Source organism: Mauremys mutica, chromosome 5 (genome assembly GCF_020497125.1).
Source record: "Mauremys mutica isolate MM-2020 ecotype Southern chromosome 5, ASM2049712v1, whole genome shotgun sequence".
Classification (NCBI taxonomy): Eukaryota; Metazoa; Chordata; order Testudines; family Geoemydidae; genus Mauremys; species Mauremys mutica.
Window position 1 is genome coordinate 83,231,723 of NC_059076.1, and position 24,464 is coordinate 83,256,186.

General features: G+C 42.2%; 1 protein-coding gene across 4 annotated transcripts in view; it reads right to left on the reverse strand.

The window, feature by feature from the left end:
- Positions 1 to 23,268, reverse strand: part of IRF2 (interferon regulatory factor 2) — a 71,887-nt gene extending 48,619 nt beyond the window's left edge. The window contains exon 1 of one of the 4 annotated variants that reach the window (XM_045018823.1): positions 23,037 to 23,268. The gene's annotated coding sequence lies outside the window, so the exon portion shown is untranslated. Of the gene's footprint in view, positions 1 to 22,396; positions 22,921 to 23,036 lie in introns of those variants that run through there. The other 3 variants (XM_045018820.1, XM_045018821.1, XM_045018822.1) reach the window with 3 other exon arrangements.
- Positions 23,269 to 24,464: the final 1,196 nt, after the last annotated feature.

A 24,464-nucleotide genomic window follows, 5' to 3' on the forward strand; every position in this document is an offset into this window, starting at 1 on the left:
CGCTGCAAACTACCAGCGCTGCAAACCGTAAGTGTAGCCAAGCCCTTAGACACATGATGCTCTCAAACTCGGCCTATATTGACCTTTAGCATCCCATTGCAACAGGAGAGGGAAATGCTGTACACATTCACATGGCCCCATGTTTAAACCAAACTTTTTGAAATGGTGTTGAAAACACTGTTTGTTTTCTGGTTTACACCTATAATGGGAAGGCCGTTGCCGACTACCAGTCAGCAACAGATCAGCTTTGTAGTGTACATGGGGCCCAACAAAGCAGGTTTTTTACCCAGACCTCAATGGGATGGCCCATGTATAAGTGAAAGAAGAATTTGGCCCATCTTTTGGGATCTTAAATTTTATAAAAGTGCTTCCCCTTGCTAACCAATCCATCCAAGAATTTTTGTTTTAAAGAACCAGAATTCTGACCCATATCTCACTTCTTCTAAGGGTACATCTACACTACCCGCCAGATCAGCGGGTAGTGATCGATCTATCGGGGATTGATTTATCGCATCTAACGTAGACACAATAAAAATCGATCCCCAATTGCTCTGCCATCGACTCCGGATCTCCACCATGGCGAGAGATGGAAGCGGAGTCGACGGGGGAGCGGCAGCAGTCGACTCGCCGCCATCCTCACAGCCAGGTAAATCGACCTAAGATATGCTATTCATGTAGCTGAAGTTGCGTATCTTAGGTCGACACCCCCAGCCCTCCTCCACAGTGTAGACCTAGCCTAAGTGTATTAAAGCTACTGGTTCTGAATATACAATTCTCTTTTCTCTACTCCATCTCTCACCCAACTCTACCCTAAAGGGACTCAGTAATAGGCTAGTCTTTTGTCTTCTCATTGGTGAGATTCAAGAATTTAATATATTAATGGGTATTTATAAAATACAGACATTTAACTTGCTCATTTAAAATAATTAGCCATGGCAGCAGGCCATGACATGCAATGAGCAACAGAATGTGTGACCTCCTACTTTACAAGCTGATTATTTTGACCATTGCTTGAAGGCTCACATAGTTTGACAATACTGCTAGATCTTTACAATCTAGTCGGTCTTTCAAACAACTGTCAAATAAAGTTACAGCTAGACACAACTGTAACACACACGTCCACACTTGAAACAGCCAATCCTGTATGCCTTACTCGGACAAAATTGCCAAAGAAGTCAGTAGTTTTGCTTGAGTCAGGCCTGTGGGATCAGGTTGTTTGTTGATAGAAGGCCAGTCTATAGCACAGTTTCTGCTAGCACAGATTATTTTTAAAAATGAAATTCCTGTCCACACTGAAATCATAACAGCAACAACTGGTGGTTGGTTAAACATGACAGCAGGGTCAATTTTTTAACATAGACGGGGCTTAAGAAAACAGTTTTCTCCGGTGACTACAAAGTGGCTTCAAAGGTGTAAGTGACAGCAGGTGTAAATGAGTGCTGTATTTTCCTGCATGGTCATGCTAAGATCATTAAGAACATGGTTATCTCTAGACAGTTCTGGGGACAGCTGTACCTACGATTTAATTGAAAAAGTGCAGCTCTGTTGACAACAGCATTGTACTCATTTTGCCTGGTATATTTCTGTGCAAGGCTGGTCTTCCTGCAAGGCCTTAACAGATGATAGTCCCATCACAGTTTTATTTTCTAGCTCTTCTGAGAAAATCTCCCTCTTTAAAGACAAACTAAACAATAAAAAGGTAAGATGGCTGAGTTCTTTTCAATTTATGTATTCACATCTCCTCTCTCATGCCCAATGAGAGCTTGTTGGCTTCCCTTCCTTCTTGATTAAAACCTTCGTGGAAAAATCAAGATACCAATCTGTTGACCAGCACATACTCAATAATATTAGCACCACACAGAAAGTGTGACCTCTATGGTTGAAGATCTCCACACCAGAACTAGAGCAGAAGTAGAAAGAAAGTGAAACTAATGTACAGCATACATTAGGTCTGAACAATATAAGATATTCCAATCCCATCAGTTTCATTTTTTGTTCGTTAGCAACTGGATAAAATGCATTTAACTGGAAACACTGCAACAATAATTGAAAGGCACAATTGATACACCTCTTCTCTTTTGTCCTCCCGGGTTAACTTATTAATGACAACACTTTTCAAGTACATAAAAGGTAGGTACAAGGAGGAGGGAGAAGAATTCTTCTTCTTAACTTCTGAGGACAGGACAAGAAGCAATGGGCTTAAATTACAGCAATGGAGGTTTAGGTTGGACATTAGGAAAAACTTCCTAACTGACAGGGTGGTTAAGCTCTGAAATGAATTGCCTCGGGAGGTTGTGGAATCTCCATCATTGGAGATTTTTAAGAACAGGTTAGACAACACCTGTCAGGGATGGTCTAGATAATACTTAGTCCTGCCATCAGTGCAGGGGACTGGACGAGATTCTAGTTCTTTGAGTCTATGATTAAGTTGCTGCATTTCTCTAAAGGTAAAAAATTTGCAAGCTTCCTACCTACTCCTTTCAGTGCAAAATTTAGCTGTTTTAGGCTTCATCTATACAACCAACTTATGTTGATATAACTACGTCACTCAGGAATGTGGAAAATCCCGAGTGATGCAGTTATACTGAGCGAACTTATGGTGTAGAAGTGCTATGTCGACAAGAAGGCTCCTCCTGTCGACATAGCTACTGACTCTCAGGAAGGTGGAGAACCTACACCAACAAGAGAAGCTCCCCCTTTAGCACAGCTAATGTCTTCACTAAGCACTGCAGCTGCACTACTGCAGCGCTGTAAATGTAGGCACACCTTAAGAAGCTTGTTGAGATCTGAAAAAATTGTAAATGGTTCAAGAGAGGTAGTTAAAGAGGGACACACTCAGGAGTCCCACAGCTTTGAAAAAACCCTACTCTTCAGGGAAGATGTATAGAGCTTTGTGGGAGAAATATTTTTCTATCACAGATTCCACACATACAAAAAGAACTAAATATATTAAAAGAGTGAGATGTATTTTATAACTTTATTAGCTGATATTCTTTTTAGTGCTTCCCTCATTTTAAGATGTAGATTCACTTCATAAGCATATAAACCACCCTGTGTGACCAGACAGATATGCGGAGATAAGTCCACACTGTTACTTATAGGATTCAGGGAATTTGGGTCTGTGTTTGTCCATGTTCTGGGACTGTTCCAAGGTGCAAAGGAGCACTGATCCTATGTTAAGGACCATCGCTTGGATGAAAATTCTGCCCCTTGATCACAGACATGATCCTGCTTAGATACAGAAACATGTGTCCCAAGCATCTTTTAAAACAGTCTACTGAGAACGCCCCAGTCCTGCAAAGATTTATACACATACTAGATTTTATTTACTGCAAGTAGTTCCATCAATGGGGCACTCAAACCAGAGGGGAACTGTCCAAATGTTTGGAAATTAAGAATTCAGGAAGGATGAATCTGTGGAGCCTCAGGACTGGAAGGGATGTTGGTGTCACCCTGCAAAGAGTAACTGGGCTAGTGAGAGTCAGGGTGAGGTCTTATGCATGCAGGCTGGCTACTGGTGTCAGGGAATTGAAATATATATATGCACAGCACAAAAGGCGCCCAAAGTTACAGAGCAGGCAGTGACAGAACCCCTTACTAGTCCCCAAAACAGAGTCACATAGTCATTACAAAAGTTGCACTCCAATATCAGCGAACTGAGGTTCACACTCTAAATACTTACTAAACAGACCCTAATGGGGATTCAATTGTGGAGGGAGCAAGTACAAGCTTAAAGTTTATTATTCTCTTTTGTTTATTTTGGGTTAAGAGAAGTATAACCAGGAAAGGGGAAAATGAGCCAGAGAGAGTCCTTGGACACAATGGATTAAAAACAACTTGGGAGCTTATGTTCACAATATAGTTTACTCCACAAGGGGAAATCAGTAGAGGATCTAAGAACCATGCTCACTGAGCATTTTAAGCAGAAGGAGGAGGGTACAGATGGAGATGAACCAGAGTTGGGACACCAACCAGACCTTAATTCCCTCCCTTGAAGGAACTGGTGCTCAGGTACAGCTGATTAAATTGCGGCTCACTGGGACAAGGAGGCATATGAGTACCAGGTGCAGATGGCTCAGACTCCAGAGAAGGCAGTCATCAACAAGGCAGAGGAGCATCAAATGGAATCAATCCACACAACCAAGGCTAACAAGGAGGCAGAGGAGCAGCCCAGCAGCAACAAACGGCAGTGACCGAAGCAGAAGAGAGCACATACAAGCGGAAAATGGAGATACAAGAAATGCAGCTCGGAGTACTGGAGCAGCAAAAAGGTATTCCACAACGCCTGGTTAATCCCTGCCAGAACTCACTCAGCTGGGACAGACTGTGTCCACATTTTAAGAACTGCATACAAGACTGCAAACTGCACAGAATATTTTACTGCTTTTGAAATATATGCCAGGCCAATGGCATCCCTATTGGGAAATGAATGTCTGTACTGGCTCCCAAAATTTCGGGTATAGCTTTCCAAGTCTTTACTGGCATGGGCCGGGGGGAGCCACAAACTATGATAAATATAAGGAAACTATATTGTCAAGATTTCAACTTACCCCAGAATCATACCATGTTCACCAACCTAAAGACACATGATAATATCAGTCATGAGGAGTGTATGCATAAAATGTGTGATTTTATGAAAAAATGGGTAAAATGTAAAAGGGCAGAAGAGGATTATGGGAAATTGTTTGATTTGTTTACCCAAGAACATTTCTTTAATGCTTTCTCAGATGAAATCAGAGCTGCCATATGGGAAAAGTCTCCTGATAAAGTACAGGTGGCTGCTTGGGCTGTTGATTTGCATGCTCAGGGCCAGAATGGGTATTGAACGAAAGCCCCAAAGGGAAGAGCAAAGGCCCTGTGTAAAAGTGAGTCCCCAAATTGTTTATGAAAGCAAGAAGTGGGGAAGTGAGGCCAAATATATCCCAACAGGCCAAATATATCCCACCCAATAATCCCAGTTACTAACCCCTGACCAAGGGCCCAAGAAAATGTTGTATGTGTAACTCTATTGAGCTTTACATTGAGAGATATTGCCCCAAACCCATCCTGCCCAAGTTAACACAGCTCTGGTGATCTCAGGACACACACAGGACACTGAGGGAGGTATACGGTCTCAACCCATGGAGGTACACAGAATGTTCATCCATTCTGGCCACTGGACATCTAGGAGTTGAGAGGATATTTGAAAGGTTTCAGGAAAATTTTCATTGGCCTGGTATAAACCTAGAAGGAATACCGTCAGTCTTGTGACTGGTACCAAAAGTGGAAAAGACTCTAGGTTTCTGCAAAGCCTCATTGCAACCATTACCTGTAATTGGAGAAGCATTTAAATGGGTTGGTAGGGACATTACTGGTCCACTCCCTAAGCCAGTGGCTCTCAGCCTTTCAAGAATACTATACCCCTTTCAGGAGTCTGATTTGTCTCGCGTACCCCCAAGTTTCACCTCACTTAAAAACCACTTGCTTAAAAAATCAGACATAAAAATACAGAAGTGTCACAGCCACACTATTACTGAAATATTGCTCACATTCTTATTTTTAACATATAATTGTAAAATTAATCAATTGGAATATAAATATTGTATTTACATTTCAGCATATAGTATATAGAGCAGTATAAACAAGTTGTTGTTGGTATGAAATTTTAGTTTGTATTGACTTCGCCAGTGCTTTTTATGTGGAATGTTGTAAAAGTAGGTGAAATATCTAGATGAGTTGATGTACCCCCTGGAAAACCTCTGTGTACCCCCAGGGGTTCACGTACCCCTGGTTAAAAAACACTGCCTTAAACCATCCCAAAATGGGAATAAGTATATATTGGCAGTAGCTGACTTCACCAGCAGATACCCAGAGGCAGTGGCCCTAGCTAATATAGAAGCAGAAACTGGCAAGTGCACTCATTTCCATAATTAGTAGGGTGCATTTTCAAATAGAAATACTGCCAGATTGGGGGTCAAAATTTCATGGCCCACATATTCTCTGAACTGTGGAAAATTAAAGTCTGCCCCATATCACCCAGAAACAAACGGGTTAGTTGAAAGATTTCATGGGACATTTAAATCCATGCTAACAATGTCTGTAAACAGGAAGGCAAGGGACTGGGGTATGCTACTGCCTTCCCTATTGTTCACTTACAGAAAGGTACCCCAAGAATTGACAGGGTTTTCCCCATTCAACCTCCTATACAGAAGGAAGGTCACAGGCCCCCTAGATCTGGTCAGAAATTTGTGGGAAGGTAACACTGACTCTGAAGGGGAACAAGTGAATGAACTGGAATCTAAATTCAGGGTAGAGCTAAAAACCAGTATGGAGCTGGTACAGCATAATCTTGAAAAAAGCCAAGCTGTACAAAAAGCTGTATGACAAAAAAGCAAGTGAATGAGCCTTTGATGCAGGTGATTTGGTTCTGGTATTAGCCCCTGCATAAAGCATAAAATGCAGAGCTCCCAGGAGGGTCCTCTGAGGAGATAGAGAGACTAAGGGTATGTCTACACTGGAAACTTCAAAGTGCTGCCGCGGGAGCGTGCGAGTGTGGTCGCGCGCGAGCGCTGGGCGAGAGCTCTCTCAGCGCCCCTGGTAATCCACCTCCACGAGGGGATTAGCTCCGAGCGCTGAGAGCATGACTCCCAGCACTCAGAGCCTGTCTACACTAGTGCTTTAAAGCGCTCAGACTTGCTGCGCTCACGGGGGTGACTTTTCACACCCCTGATCCAGCAAGTTAGAGAGCTATAAAATGTAAGTATAGACAAGCCCTAAGTCAGTGGTTCTCAAACTTTTGTACTGGTGACCCCTTTCACATAGCAAGCCTCTGAGTGTGACCCCCCCTTAAATATATAAAAAAGTATTTTTAATTTATAATGCCTTTATGAATGCTGGAGGCAAAGCGGGGTTTAGGGTGCAGGCTGACAGCTCATGACCCCCCCGGTAATAGCCTCGTGACCCCCTGAGGGGTCCCAATCCCCAGTTTGAGACCCCTGCCCTAAGTGAAATCGCTTGCAATGTATAGAAACCCTATAGCCAGAGTGTCCCCCAATCTGTACATATTAACTGACTGAACATTTACTATAACAGAGAGGCTTATAGCAAATGTAATATGCTATGCAGATGAGGACCACAGAGCATTGCCTCTCCTACATGTAATCTCCGAGAGTCAGGGGAAGACCTCTAAGAGTAGGTCTATACAGCAAAGAAAAACTCCTGGCTGGCCCATGCCAGTCAACTTGGACTGGAACTGCAGGGCTGTTTCATTGCTGTGTAGATTTCCAGGCTTGGGACAAAGCCCAGGCTCTAGGACCCTAAGATCCTGCATTCGTTACCAATTTTTGACTTTCTGAGTTTAAGGTACTACCCTTCAGATTAATTAAATGCAGGAGCCACACCCTAGAAGCTGATCAAGCAGGTGCTACATGGGTTCTAGGAGTTTTCACTCCACTGTAGATGATATTAATATATTTAACAACACCTGGGAGTAACACAAAACATATGTGGCAAGGGTGTTGAAAAGCCTCAGGGATGCAGGTCTCACAATCAAGGTGTCAAAGTGTACGGCTGGGCAGCAAATACCTCTTACCTGGGTCATTGGACAGGTGGAGGCCAAATCCACCCAGATCCCCTGAAATAGGAAACTACTGTGAATTGGCCTGTCCTTAAAACTAAAAAGCAGGTTCAATCATTTATAGGTCTGGTTAACTATTACCAAAAATTTGTGGGCAGTTCCACTGATGTTGTTGCTCCTATCACAAGACTATACCATAAAAAGCAGCTTGGTCAGGTGCCTGTCAAAAGGGTTTTGATAACAGCAAAAGAAATTGTATCAGAGACGCCCGTTTTGGCCAGTCCAGGGTTTGGGTTTGGTTTTTTAAATGTATTGTGTAGTGATGCATCCAACACAGGCCTCAGAGTTGTGTTAATGGAAATGGGAAGATAACAAGAAACACCCATAGTTTTTTTGCTTAGAAATGCAGTCTCCCACTGGACAGAATTACTCTAATAGAAAAGTAGTGTTATGCTATTGCATGTGCTGTAAAACAACTCAGACCCTATCTCTTCAATAGGCAGATCATAGTGTTAACAAATCATTCACTATTAGTATGGCTGCACAGAACAAAAACATCAGATTGCTATGATGGAGTATAGTTTTGCAGGCATATGATATGCAGATTAAACATATTGAGGGGTTGGGGAACAAGGCATGATGCCTTATCCAGAAAAGAGGGTGTAGTAGAAGTGAAGCTTACATCATGGTCAGAGAGCATCAGACTCACCGGGGGGGGGGCGGTGTGCAACAATCAGCTCCAGACACCCCAAAGGGAAAACATGTTTAAACCCCAAAAATGAGCAGTTAAACCAAGTGATTGCATAGCATACTATATTATTGTTATACCAAGTAAGGTCTTCTATGAAAGCATGTAATGTTCTGAACTTGATTAGTCATTATGAGATATGTATACAGACTGAGGTTATGAATCCATGTATAGGTGTGTATAGAAAATTGTACTCTGAATTTATACTCAAAAATCCACTGCACTTCACAGCAGGGGGATTGAGCAGTCAAGTGGGGAGAGGCACCTCCCAAGACAGGGATTTACACAAAACTTGCTTCAAGTAACGATCCATTGTCCAGCCCAGGAAGACAATGATGGACCATTAGAGTTAATAGGAAGCCACTGAGACATCAAAAGGGAATTTCCCCACTCCACATAAACCTACGTCACCATGGACTGAAAGAAAAGAAAAAAAAGAAAAAAGTCTTTCAAAAACAGGTTCGGGGCTGAGGCTTGGTCTACACTAGAGTTAGGTCCAGAGGGATAGCACTTAGGTCAATGTAGTTAGGTCAACGCAGCGTCAGTGGAGCCCGACCACCAGGGGCTCTGGCTGTCAGTCCCCCACAATACCCCACTCTGACAGCCAGTGCAAGTGCTCCTGGTGAAGATGTGCACCGCCAACAGAAGGAGCTAGTGTGAATGTACAAAAAAGATTTAATTACTGCGGTGGCCATACGTCCATATAACTTAAGTTGCCTTAATTCTGTAGTCTAGACTTGCCCTGAAGTTTTTTTATCTAGACCATGAGGGACAGTCTTATGGCAAATGACTGTTCGTGAATGCTGGATCCCTCCTGTAGCCAGAGGGTATGCTGAGAAACTACCTCAAGGAAATAGGTAACTTACATTAGAAAAGGGATTTTATTAAAGTGTAAAAGTTAAGATTGCATTTTTATATTTTTCTGTGTAACTTGTGTGCTTTCCCTCACTATTTTATCTTTAAATCTGTGTTTTTTCTATTAAATAAACATTTTCATTTTTTTTAACCCCAAGCAAGTGTCAGATGTGTGAACTGTGTGGAATGTGCCAAAATAAGCTGGTATCTGGAAGGTGGTTTTACACCTTGGGGGCTGTGACCAACCAGAGGGGGAACATTCTGGGTGTCTGGTAATTAAGAACTTGGGGAGGATGTATTTGGGGGGACCTGGGACTGGAAGGCTGTTGCAAGGAGTAATTAGGCTAGTGAGAGACATCTTGTGGGCTGGCTACTGATGTCAGGGAATTGAACCACAGCCACACAGCACAAAAGCCCCCAAGGTTACAGGGCAGGCAGTGAAGGACCCCTTACCAGTCTGGAGCGGTCCCTAAAACATCACATCACAGATATGCTCCTGCTTAGATAGGGAAACGTATCACTAGGCATGTATCCTGCAAAGATTGAGACACATGCTTAATTTTCTATACAGCACATAGTCCCACTGAAGTCAATGGGACACTTACAGTGCGTAACATTAAGCACAAGCGCAAGTCCTTTAAGGATCAGGACCTAAGATCATGGCATCATCAACATACTTTCTACCTTCTCAAATGCATATATTTGTATATTGTATTTGCAAATACTTTCAAAACAAGCTCTAGCCCATGAAATTTTGATTTTTCACAGGTAATATGACCCACTATAATAACCTGGATTAGAGGTATTTTAAAGATATAAATTAGTATTTTAATTGTTACATACATTGTCATTTAACTTCACTTTTCAAGTACACTGAATTAAGACATTTGAATCTTCCTGACCCTAAAAACCTCTAAAAAAGGGAGCCCCCCACCTCCCCTGTATAACTAGTGCTCCAGCGAAGAAGAGAGAAGTTGCATCTTGTGCAATAGTCAAGTTACATACTTTTTCTTGAATAAACAAAAGAGATGAAAATATACATAGATCAACTTTAGGTATAAGCCTGTGCTCCCATTCTGACCTGCCTCCCCTCTACTACCAATTCTTGACCTGTTCTTCAGTGGTAAAGAAAACCATCCTAGAAGGTCAAACTGACAACACTCCGTTTCCTTCCCCAGACCCGAAGAAAAGCTCTGTGTAGCTTGAAAGGTTGTACATTCCACTAAAAGAAGTTGGTCTAATAAAAGATATTACCTCACCCACCTTGTCTTGCTTATATCCTGGGACCAACACAGCTACAACACTGCAAACAGACTGAAAGAAGATCTATCATGGAACCAGCAGCATGGGACAAATAAGTGGCAGCAAAATCTGATATGCACGTGGGTGTACTCATTCTCAGTGTTGCAGGGGTTAAGATTTCTAATGAAGTTGTCTGAAGTTCCTGAGACTGTCAAACTGGAGATAAGATTAAGGAGAGTAAACAATCTACTGCAAAAGACCTTGGATTGTTGGACAACAGAGGTCAAGACTGAGGCAGGAGCTCCGTTATCTGGCCTGTTAATCTCAACCATTGCTGGTGTCTCTCTTCTCTTATTAAGGAACACTGTTGGTATGTTATCAAAAACGACTGAGGAAACTTCATTAATCCCTTTGTGATTTCCTTATAACTCCTGGTGGAAGGAACCCTCACTTTGGGTTCTTTTTAGTTTTAAGTGCAATTCTACCCTGACAAGTGGCATCTTCTCATTCTACAGAGCCACTCCCCATGTGTAGTCAGTGTTCTAGCTCCTCACTGCAGTGATACAAATATATTTTTCCTGATTCTCACTCTTGTTAGTACTGCAGAAGCAGCAAAATGAAGCTGGATTATATTTCCTTGTGTACATCACCAACAAAAATCATTCATTGCAGCCCAGAAAACAGTGCCTCTTACATCCTCATTTATCTGCCACTCCACTTGCTTGCAGGGAGGAGCAGCCCCAAGGACCCAATAGCATCTCTGCTCCACCTAAAGGATGTTAACACTCCCTAGCTGGGATACAGACATTAAACATCAAAACAAACTATCATTTGGTTTCCATGCAAAGCCTCATTTTCTCTCAGCAGCAAAGACAGAGCTGTTATTTTACAGTGATCTCGGGCATTACTAGAGAGCACTCTTGGATTAACAGAGAGCTTAGAATTGTCTTGAAGAAAACCCACACTATGTGAATACAGTACAGCTACACCTCATTCACATAATTAAATTTATCAATTTTAAAATACGCAGCCTACCTCATCTGCTCCCAATTATCTAAACAAATAATCCCACTTGCATTAAATCTCATGTAATACAGAAACAACAACTCAAATGACTTCAACAGAGCTACACCGATTTACATCTGCTGAAGACCTGGCTCAATACACATTTAAATGCATTGTTAAAATGTTAAATTATTTAGGGTGAAATCCTGGCCCCATCCAAGTCAATGGCAAAACTCCCACTGACTTCAACAGAATCAGGATTTCACCCTTAATATTTACACTATATTTATAGATCATCTCAGTCTCAACTTGATTTGTGATATAAGGTGTAATGAAAAATGAAGGGATTAACTTGTAGAAATGTAGTTTATTAACCTTTTGAGGGAATCAAATCAATACGATGGAGCAATATAGGTTTTAAAGATATACTAACAAATTAACAAAAAAACCCAGTAACCTGGAACAACATGCACTCCACTTGCATAAAGCCCAAGTCATTGGACTCTGTGCAGGTGAGATGCAGAGGATTTGGTGAACTCCATTTCCCCGAATTGGGATAGCAATAGTTGCAGATCTCCAAGCCCATCCCCATTTCAGCCTTCTGTGCCAGCCTATACATGGCTGACAAGAACACCCTTCTTGTGGTGCATTCCAGTGCAGCATCATTCCCAACCCCTCTCTGGCCATAATCCTGCAAAGCACTTAAGCACATGCTTAAAGTTAAGTACATGCCTAAATACTTTGCTAGATTGGGCCCTCTTTGTGCAGCCTGTACACACTGTTTCTTGCACTGATCCTCAGCACCACAGGTAAATTTCACCACTATTGCCCAAAGGATCATAAGTTTTGGGAAAATAGATTCATAGCATAAACAAGACCTCCATCCTCTCCTTTTGACTGGAACCCAAAGATCGTCCTTGGGAATTCATATCCAAGCAAGGCACAAAGAAGAGAGTTCTTAAGGTCCTTGATCCCCAGTTTTGCCTGGGTTAAGAGGGTATGGATTATTTTCCACTAGTAAGTATATGCAAAAGCAATTTCTTTCATCCCTGACATGGAGAAACCAAGGGAAAAATTTGTTCAATCAAGAGGAAAATCTCAAGCTTTTCAATTTCCCAAAAGAGGAGTTTAATGACTGACGTTACTGGGAGCAGAAGCAGGTCCCAAAAACAAAGAACCATGTTACTAAAATGATGTGCCTTAATATTTTTACCTTTCTTTCCTACATTATGTTACATCCCTCACTTTGTGTAAGCTCAAAACTTGTCTCTCTGACCAATGGAAGTGGTTCAATAAAAGATATCACCTCACCCACCTTATCCCTCAATCTCTAGGCATTTTAGAAAATGGTATTTCAAAGTCATTGTCTGATCCTTCCAGTTAAATGCAATTTGAGTTGCAGGTGCTCAGCACCTCTCAAGATGCTAAAGCTATGCCAGTCCATTTCACGGTGTAGCCACACCCCAAGGAAAAATATTCTTAGAGTGACAACACATTCGGAGAACACAGTATTTTATGGCTATTGTGCAAGAATTTTCCCAGACTGATGAAAATGAGGAAGTATTTTGTTATGGCTCAAATCCCTTTAAAGAATCACTTCTTTTGTGCTACCCACAAGAACTGAATTAATAACTTTTTTTAATTACTCCTTTGTCCTGGTATCCCAGTACATCCTGTCTTCTCTGTAACTGGCTTTTCAGGCCCTTTTCCAGAAACAATGCATCTGCTTAACTTTATACACATGAATAGGCTCCCTGAAGTCATTGGGACTAATCACGTGCATAAACACCTGCAGGATCCCAGCTTTAGATTGAAACTCTTCACAGTAGGGACTGTTTCTGTCTTGGTCTCCTGTCCAGCACCAACCACACTGTCAATGTTTAATACACTATCAAGGATAAAAATAGGATTTAAACAAACAAACAAACAAACAAAAAAACCATGATCTCAGTCTCCCCTTAGTGGTGTTGTAGCAGCTCAGAGGGAATGAGGAAGGCTATATTTACACTTCTGAAGATACCGGAGGAGGTAAAAGGCCAGTTTCAGTGGAAGCAATCTATGGAGTGTGTTGAAGGAGGAGGAGTTTTAAAGTAATTTAGCCATGGACTGAACCTGATGTAAGAATATAACTCATTCAAACAGTACTTGCATCTCATGATTTGCTTTGTTTTCATAACATACCTTTCCCTGCAATACACAGCAAGGACTGTTTGCACCCTATACTAAAGTACAATCTAATGTTTGCTTAAAGGTTTCATTTTATTGTCTGGGTATGGGCTGTGTCTACCATTCTAGTTAATAAATAACCTGTACCTATACTACTGTCAAAGGTAGGCATTCCTATCTTTAGGCCACCAATGCCTAGCTGCATGGGTGGGCATCAAACACAATCCGCTCATGAGATTGGGGTTCACTTCACTTAACTGAAAAGCACTAATTTTCCTGACACCTGTCTGGAAGTTTCATTATTAAAGATAAGAACATGTTTATTCTTGCTCATTGAGTTCCACTTCTAAGCTTAACATTCTAACTAAGCAGTAAAGATGAACACAGAATCATACCATAATTGGGGCCTGGAATGTTTTGAATCACCCAGACTGTATACTGAAAATGTTTCTGACGCATGGACTTATTTATGATTGCAAAAACAGCACATGAAAGAAGCAGATGTGTACACAAAAGACTGATTTAACCAGTGCAGTTATTACAAAGCTACTGGTTAACTCAAATTACTGAGAAATTTATAGGAAAACTGCTTCTTTTCATGAATATAGTTAAAGATTTGCATTAAAGGAAGCACCAAATATGAAATACTCAATACTGTCTCTTACTCAGCCCACATAATGTAATCCTCCTTGTTGTAACAACAATGGCTCTTTCCACTGATAGAGAACATCCTTTGTATTTATAGTTTGTATTTTTTAAGTTATGTTTTTTAAGCAAATTTGGTGTTCTTCAGAGGCTAACAGTAATAGACAGAGCCTAACTTGTAACATGACAGCTATTTGTATCCTGAGACTTTCCTAAATAGAGATTGTCTGTAAGTGGCAAATATCCACTTAATTAGATAGAGACTACCAAACTTATTTCATTTATGATCTAATAAGGGGGAAAAATCTAACTAAAAAGTTTTTCATCCACCTTTCTTCCAACTCTCAACTCTCCAGAACATTCTTTGCATGCCAAGAATTTAATTTTGGGGTGTTTGAATTTAGTGCATCTCAAAGACGTCAGTCTGAAATCCCTGGAAACAGAAGTCTTCTGATTATCCATAGAACAGCTCCAACATAGACTGTGTGAGCTTCCCCACACTCTCCTTCAGCATAGACTTGGAAGGTCCATCTCTAGAGAGGAGACTAAGTCAGGCTTCATGTCCATTCAGCACTTTGCCCCTTTGTTGAGACCCCAGCTAGCATGCTAATTAGTTCCAGATGTGGTGGTGAGTTTTCTATTGTGAACACCTGTCCATGGGGAACTGAGTGAAATTAATTTCACATTATCAACCAAGCAGTCAGCATCAGATGTAAAAATGTCACGTTACTACTGACCTGGCCTGGATCTGAATTGGTGACCACAGGTGAAAAATTCTATATCCTGTTACCAGTCCTATTAACTATTCCATTCTCAACATGCCAATCATTTTGATTAAATTTTAGTTACATAAAACAGCTGAATGGCTCCCTGTCATCAGACTGACATGACTACTATCATTTTACTCAGTAAACATTTGTCATAGCATTGCAAAAAATTACCTCCACAAGTGAATAACATGTACATGTACTACATTGGTACATACACCTCAACAACTTCTCTTTTAGTACTGTAGAGTCACTGCATATACCGTCAGGTGAGAGAGAACGTGTCCTGGCCAAACTATTCAGATGACAACTCCTTTAATTCTTTTATCATGTATTCGGGTAAAGGGACATTGTCACGTAAAAATCATACACAAACACCCACAGTTATTCACCTAATATGACCTTAAATTATTTTAAATGGCAATTTTTAAACCTAATTTTCTTTGTGCTACTTATGCTCTGTGTTCTCTTTTTTCACTTCTGTCAGCTGGAAAATAAAAGCCAAAGGAGTTGGTTTCAGTTTTATTTATAGTTAGTTTCAATTTTGTTTATAGTCAGTTTTGTTTTCAGGTTTTTAATGTTGCAATGTTTGGATTTCTGACACTGCAGGGAAAGTTTATTTTAAAAATCTGTTTTTGTTTTCATTTTCTTTTCTCTCTTGCATGGGCTCTTTTAAAAAAAAGTGGAAACATTTTAAAAAAAAAAAACACCTTGTTTTTACAAAATTTAATGTTCAAGTCAAATTTATGTCAACAATGTCCCTTTAAGGGAGACTTGAATTCACATCTGCTCAAACAACATTAATTCTCACCATTTAACAAGTGATCTTGAAACTAGACCTGCTAGCCTACACAATGCAGGCGAAGTTTGCTGCAGGAAGGGAAAATTTTAAAGGCCATGTCTACATGTACAGCACTGTAGCTTCACCGATGCAGCATGTCTGGTGAAGACACTATAGGCTGACAAGAGAGCTTTCCAGTCGGCATAATAAAACCACCTCTGCAAATGGCAGAAGCTATGTCGATGGGAAAATCTCTCCCACCAACATAGCGCTGTGCACATAAGCACTTATGTCGGTGTAACTTACGTGGCTCAGGGGACTGTAGTGTAGCCATAGCCAAACTCTGTAAACTAGATGGACACCTAATTTCTCCCCAGCCACATGGTACTCCTTGTGAAGTAAAGTGTTACACAGCATGAATACAGGTCTCAGAACTGGCCCTACAATATCTGCAATTAATGTACAATATCAATATGAATATAATGGGGCAAATTCTGCCCTTGCATGCACACACAAGCTCCCTTCAATGTCATGGAAAGCCAGTGTACATATCAACAGAACAAAATTTGGCCAATATCTTTGAACTGCAACTTTCTTTGGACATCCCCTAAGAAATTATTTATCCTTTTGTTTTACATGAACTTTAATACCTCTGAAAATGTAAAGACTCCTACAATTCTAATTTACTAGCAAAAGGAAGGTAGGTGGTTGTTTACAGTAGTCTACTGTCTAACTGCAGTTAACAGTAACTTTTAAAACTTCAAAAAGAACAGGAGTACTTGTGGCACCTTAGAGACTAAAATGTATTTGAGCATATGCTTTCGTGGGCTACATACCGACTTCATTGGATTCATGTAGTGGAAAATACAGTAGGAAGATATATATATACACAGAGGGCATGAAACAATGGGTGTTACCATACATACTATAAGGAGAGTGATCAGTTAAGGTGAGCTATTATCAGCAGGAGAGAAAAAGAACTGTTTGTAGTGGTAATGAAAATGGCCCATTTCCAGCAATTGACAAGGGGATGTAAGGAACTGGGGGTGGGGGAGATAAGCATGGGGAACTCTAAGGTGCCACAAGTACTTCTGTTCTTTTTGTGGATACAGACTAACAGAGCTGCTACTCTGAAACCTGTCATTTAAAACTTTGTCTCTTTTAAAATTTAACTCCATCCCTGACATCAGGATTCACTGATATCCGCAAACTAACCTTTGAAGGTTACTTGAAAACAGATGTGCTAGTTGTAACACTGCAATCTGCTCTTCTCGTGTGGCAAGAAATAATCTATGTTTATAGTGAATTAACTCTTCTAATTGCACCACAAAATCAGGTGAAGTATGCTGCAACAACTGAATTTAAACATTATGTACAATTAGAGTTTAGTTTTGTATAATGTTACATTGAGTGAAACAATGTCACATGCAAGAGATTTTTTTAATGCATGAATTCAAACTACTCCAAGTTAAAATGTCTAACTAATGAGCACTGTGTTTGCTGCAAGTCACCCCCAAAACAAACAAAAATGTCAGTAGAGCACTAATTTAAGCAAAATTTACTATCATGTTTTTAAAAAACCAAATATTTCTTTAAAGTTCAAAATTTCTGTAATACTTTCTCTTTAGATCATTAAGAGAACTAGAATACTTCAATCATTTACAAGAGGCTACATCTGAAAAGTCTCATCCTGTTTTTAAAGGTTACAGGAATTAAAAGTGTTTTGAGCTCTATGAAGGAAAAGTACTATGTAAGCGCTAAATGTATAATCATTATGTGGAAATCATTAATATGTTATACAGGTGCACAAACGCACACACAGCTCTCCCCCAAAAGTTTGCTTAGCTTTTTTTTTTTTAAAAGTCAATTCCTGTTTTTCTAATATTGTTTGTAGTGTTGTTGTAGCTGTCTTGATCCCAGGATATGAAAGAGACAAGGTGGGTGAGATAATATCTGTTATTGCTCCAACTTCCATGGCAAAAGAGACAAGCTTTCAGACACCAGAGAGCTCTTTTTGGGTGACCTCACCCACTTTGTTCTCCTAATAGATATTTTTACCCTAAACAATGATTCATAGCAACTTAGTAGGGATCCTAATTAATAATTCAATAAAACTTTTGAAACAGTGGGGTAAATTCTTTGATTATTCATTTGGCCTATGATTTTATCCATGCATAATTAACACAATTTAATAAAGACCAATTCTGGTTTATTACTCCCAATTTATTTATTTTCACTTGTAAATTTCCCAAAACATACTAGAAGGGGTTTTAAACTAATCAACAGTTTTTCCATTATTGCTTCTTCCAAAATAAATTTCTAATGGACTGAACATCTGGCAAGTTTGGGGGTTTTTTAAATTAAAATTCTATATACTGTATCACTCGTTACCTGCTGGTCTTGTCAGCATGATTCAGACCCGGATTCTGCAAGCATTTACACACATGCTTAACATTAGTTATGTGTATATAGTCCCACTGAAGTCAAGTTCACGAGTGGTTACAGGACTGGGGCCTCAGTATGTATACCTTCAATACTGCATGGTCAGGTTACCTTAAATAACTCTTATGTCCTAAAATCTACAGTCATCACAGGATTTTGAAGAACTGAGTTTTTATTATGTTAATCTGTACTTAAATCCCTAACTTCAACTTTACAGTTACAGTCAGAGGAACCAAATAAGAGCCATATGACTGTTCATTTACAATACTAATGTTGGACAAGGAACTGGTAATGAATAATTATTTTTTGCATCATTTTCAGCACAGGAACTGTCTACAAATAGACCACAATTTTTTTACAATTATTTGTTATCAGAAATTCTTGGTCAGTGGCTTGTTCTCAATCAGTTCACTGTGAATATTCAGTATTCAAAATTTGAAATTGAACTGTTCTGAATGGACACATAAGTCACATAGTAAGTTTCTCCTCTCTGACTAGATAAGCATAACTCAGAATTAGGCCACCACTGTGGACACACACAACTGCAAATTCAAAATGTGCTTTCTTCAAATATTCTGCAATATTTGATAAAAAGAATACAGTATGGGTCAGATTCACCAATATGGCCTGACTGCTTATGCCAGTGGTCCCCGACCTTTTCATCTGGCGCCCGCCAGACGAAGGACCATGGCGGCGGTCAAGCATCCGCCGAAATGCCACCGAAATTCGGCGGCATTTCGGTGGCGACGCCTCTAGATGATGTTGCTTGTCAGCGGCAAGCAGCATCACCGCCAAAATGACGCCGAATTTCGGCAGCATTTTGGCAGATGCTTGACCGCTGGCCAGGATGCGGACGCATTTAGATGCCCCCACGGGGACCATGGCACCCACGGGCACTGCGTTGGGGACCGCTGGCTTGTGCCATTCAAGCAACACAAAGCAGTCATAAACCCGATTTAACTTATCGATGATCAGTTAATTTGGGCTAACAGCAGCTTTACATAACGGAAGTGGTGCAAGGCAGCTAGAACGTACTAGTGAATCTGGTCCCTTGTGCCTACCACCAGCAATTTGTAATATTTATACCAAAGCAAACACCACCATGCTTTTATAGCTCTAATTTAAAACTGTGTGTTAAAGGTCTAAACAGCTCAAGAGCAGGGAAACACTTGGAAACACTTAACACACATGCTTATTTTTATACATGAGTAGTTCCATTGCCATTGATAGGACTACTGGTTTGCTTAAAGCTATGTATATGCATGTTTAAAGGATATGGATATTGATTAGCAGAGAAGGAAAAAGGTAATAATACACTGTTTATTTTCCATGTTGTGAGTTTGTATCCTGGTTACAAAATTGCAGTGTGAAGTACAACATATTCATTGCTAATGCAAGTGAATACTGTAGCAAGAAAACCATTGCTCTCAGACTGAACGCTCAGGTCTTCTGCTGTTTTATGCCAGTATAAATTAGTGATAATGTAGACGGGGCCAATCAAAAGAAGACTTTCACCAGATTACTCAGAAGGCAAACTTATGGTACTTAGCACATAGAGGACATGCAAAGAGCAGCCCAGGACAGATAGGCCTTGTTCATGCCTTAAGCAACATCTGAGGGCAGAGGAAAGATTCAGACTTATTCAGAATGTTGATCTATCTCACAGAGACTTTGAATCTTAACTGTGCTGCTTTCATAATTGTGTCACCATTTTTCCTGTTACAGTGAATTTAAATGTTGGTGCAGTAGTGAATTCTCTTCTCATAGTACTAAGTTAAGCATTTACTGCAAGAGGTAAACTATGCAAAACTAATAAAAAAAGATTTATTTTAAATTTAGAAGTTGGTATTTCATCTCAACAAATTGGAGTGCTAGTTTACAATTCCTACTATAGCTAAGTGACTGCAATCTAAAAATCTCTGCACATCAAATTGTGTTATAAATTATAATCATATCAATTAAGCACAAAGTTCTAGACTTTGACACTGAAAACAGACTCCTCTATCTAAGTGAGAATTTGATCCTGCATGCTGTACACAAACAAAACTCCTATTGTTTTCATAGGGAATTTTGTTTGGGAAAAGTGTCCAGGACATGGCCCTTAGCCTGATGGTGTTCACGTTGATTAATAATCAGATCCTAAGCACCTCACCCAGAATGTGCTTAGTGACAACCAATATACACATTTTAAACATCAATACCAGCTGAAAGATGAAACTTCAAGTAGTGCAAGTGTGAAATATATTTTTAAAAAAATACAAGACTCCAATCCTGCAAGCTGATCATGTGGCTGGTACTCTGTGCCTATGCAGAGCCCCCCTGACTTCAGTAAGGCTCCCTGCATTTATTAGGAATCTACCTGGGTGGATCAACTTGGTATCTTAGTGCATAAAGGGCACATGACAGAAATACTTTTTCAGTCATGTTTTACAGGACATGTGGTCTAAATGGGACAGCAAATTCCAACACACACAACAGAAACACAAACAAACCCAGTGTTATTATCTAGAGCTGCTTTTACAAGCATTTTATACCACAGTAATAGCTGCTATAGAAAAATCTTAGATTCAAAGTGTGTATTACTTTCATATAAAAATCGTATAAGGCAATTGGCCACATCTACAGACCCATGTCTCAAAGACATTTTGCTTCTGTTTATACTGGGAAAATTACCCATACTTGTCAATGAGCATCTTAGATGGTAAACTTGTTGGGGAATGAACTAGGAATTTCTCTGCGTTCTGCATACTACCAAGCACCATTTCTGTACTCAATGCATAATGCAGGTTCCCCAAGGTCTTCCTTGATGGGACTTCCTACAACTATAGCTATTAGCAGTAATGCCTTGAAAGGCATTTTTCACAGCTTTCCCACTAGACATACCAATGTTGGGAGCCCTATTATAGGCACCCACCGTCTGCCACGGTTGTTTTAAGCACCACATCATCTATTGCCAGCCACGCTGAGAACAGTGGTAGGAAATGGAAGTTTACATGCACCAGGCAGGGCTGTTATAGGCCCAAGTTGTAGACCAACAGTCACAAGAGGGCTCCCAACACTGCTAACACCAGGGGAACTGAGCCAGCAAATACCTGGATCATTTCCCCTAGTACAGCCCAGGCTAGCCGAGGGTAAAGGTTGTTTGGCTGGTAGCACAGCCAGGGCCAAACTGTGCTCTAGGCCCAGTGCACGTAGGTGCGTTTCTAACAGGGAGGGGACTGTGTTTTTGGGCAGTGCCCGGAGGAGGAGGAGGGCAGCCCCGATCCTGCTCAGGTGCCGCTGGAATACAAGCAGCAGCCCCCAGGCCCGGGCTACAGCACGCGGCCTGCAGCGAGTCAGGACGGGGGCTGGGCCCGGCCTAACTACACGGCTAGCGGTGCCCAAGCTCGCTCTCCCCGCGGCCGGCGGGAAGGGGACACCCGGGGCAGCATCTCCGCAGCTGAGGCACCAACAGGGAGGCGAGGCCGGGCCGGGCTTGGCGGTGCGGAAGGGGGGAAAGACCCAGGCAGCAGCTGGGCGGCGGCGTTGGAGGAGGGGCGCGCTGCGAACCCTGCCCAGGGAGCTGCGCCCGCCCGCGCGCCAGAGTCCGAACGCCGGCAGCAGCCAGGGGCGCGCGGGAGGCCCCCGGGCTCGGCCCCGCCATTGGGCACAAGAGGCGGCTCCGTCACCGCCTGCCGGGGGAGGGGGGGAGAGGCCGGAGGGAGGCGGTGCTGGGGCTTGTATAACAACACTGGGGGGTGGGGGGTGAGCGACACCCTCCCCCCACGCGCACCCTCCGCCCAACCCGAGCACCGGGCCCAGGGGGAAGCGCGGCCCCCGCCAGGCACCTCCCGCCTGCAGGCCCGGCCGGGGGCGCTGCCCATGCGCCCCCAGCCCGGGCCTGCAGCAGCCGCCGCCAGCCCTCTGCAGGGAGCAGCGGCCCCCGCGCCCCCATCCCCCTCCAAGCCCCCGGGCCGCAACAAGTGCCGCGGCCGAGCCCCGCACATCCGGGGATCCGCTCCCAAGCCCGGCCCGGCCCGGCCCGGCCCGGTCTGCCGCTTGCTCCCTGGGCTGGGCGGGGAAGGGGTTACTCGGCCCCTCCCAACGTGCACAGCCCGGGGGGAACCGCTGCCCTGCGCCCTTGCTGTGACTCCGGCTCCCTCCCCCGCGGCTGCTGAGCAGCAATTGCTCCTGCTCGGTACATGTCTCACCGCGGCTTCCCTGCCACCAGCATCGGGCCCCGAACCGAGCGGGATCCCCGCGGCCGGGGGGCGCTGATCACCTGCAGGAAATGTCCGCAGCCCCCACACCCCCGCTCAGCTCCGCCACTCCATTAACTTTCCGTGTGCCGCAGTTACGGGGGGTCAGGCTCGCGCTGCGGGGGTGGAAGTTGCTGCTTTTATGTCCCTCTGTGTTGTTTGGCGTCTTTTTCGCCTCTTGCCTGTTTCTTTTCCCAGTCCAACTCTCTCTCGCGCTCGCTTTCCCATCCGTCACAGCGGGAGAATTAAATGCTTCCCTCCTTTGTTTCCGTTGTTGATCATCTCCCCCCATTAGACTCAAAATAAATTCAAAGCCAAAACCCTGCCGATCTGGACACAGTCGGTCTCGACGCGGTCCGAGACAAACACATGTCCTTCCTTCCAGTCGATCACCTTCTCTGCCTTTTCAAATGCAAAAGTGAAATTAACCTTCCTTTCCCTAGCAGCAGCTTCACCTAAAATCATATGATCCATAACACCGCTGACCTTTTATTTTTAAATCAATATTAATTATTTGAGAGCAGGCACTTCCTGTTTGCCAAACATTTGTGTAAATCCACATAGAGAGACAGTAGTAGTTTAAAAAAATTACCTTGTTTAATGTATTATTCGCGGTATTTATATAATTCCTCAAGGTTAACGCTGTTGCCAGGAGATGCAAAATGGAAATGAAAACACTCAGCTGAATAATCGCAGGAGCAAAACTAAAAGTTACTCCCTCAGCTTTGGCTGAGAAGAGTCCAGATCGAAAGCAAAACAAGGAGAGGAAACTGCGAGGAGCTGAGGCTTGGAAATTCCCCCCACCTCTCCCCGGCCTGTTTGTGCAAAGAGCGGGGGGGCTGAGATGGGAGAGGTGCGGAAGTTTACCGCAGCCTTTCATTGGCAGACACAGCCGCTTTCATCATTTCTCGGAAAAGTCGATTTCATTTTCACTTCCCTCCAGCAGCGGCAGCGAGCAGCAGTATGTTAGTGTGTTGAAGGCAGAGAGAGACAGAAAGAGCTTTCAGTTCCAGGGCATGGAAAACTAAAGACACAAGACAGCAGCCTCATGTTTTTCCCCTCCTCCAAACAATCCACAAATAAGTGACTGGGAGATTGTTCTCTTCTAGGGTGGAGTGGGATTTGAGGGGGCAAATGTCCCAATCTCCAGATCTCTATGGAAATATAGGTTTAAAGGGAAATAAATGTATGTACTGAAATTGGGCATGCACAAGCCTGAAAATAAAATGGTATGGAAAACAAACCTAGCATCTTAAGTACATAAGAAATGGACCAAAATTAAAAGCCAAGTCAATATGGTTGGTTGAAGCTAAAATAGGTCCACAAATTCTGTACGCTTGACAAGCACAACTCAGGTCTGTGCTACCATTACACTGAGTATGTGCAAAAACAACGAGGAGTCCTTGTGGCACCTTAGAGACTAACAAATTTATTTGGGCATAAGCTTTCGTGGGTGTGTTCTAGCCCACGAAAGCTTATGCCCAAATAAATGTGTTAGTCTCTAAGGTGCCATAAGGACTCATTGTTTTTGCTGATACAGAGTAACACGACTACCACTCTGAAAACTGAGTATGTACAAATTCAGCAGTTTGCCAGTGTATTCATGGCCAGCACATACTCAATTTCTTCACAGAAAGATCTATCTTATGTGCAGTTTGACCATTGCATCTGAAAATCTTAAGTTTAATTTTCAAGCCTTCCTTTAGTCTTTATTCAAAGCTTCAGCTGTCACTGAAATAATATATATTTCCCATCTTGGGCCCCAATCCCACATGTCTTTGCTCAAATGGAGTATGAGTAAAGGTTTGCAGGAATAGGCCCTAGGATTATTCAGATCTTTTCAGTATGTTGTGTCGGAAAATACATGGTCTAGTGGTTAGAGCACTATCCTGAGACTCAGGACCATTTCCCAGCTTCACCACAGACTTCCTATGTGACCTTGGGCAAGTCACAGAGACCTGGTCTATTAAAATTTATACTGGCCCATAGCTACATTGATCTGAGATGCGAAAAAAAAACA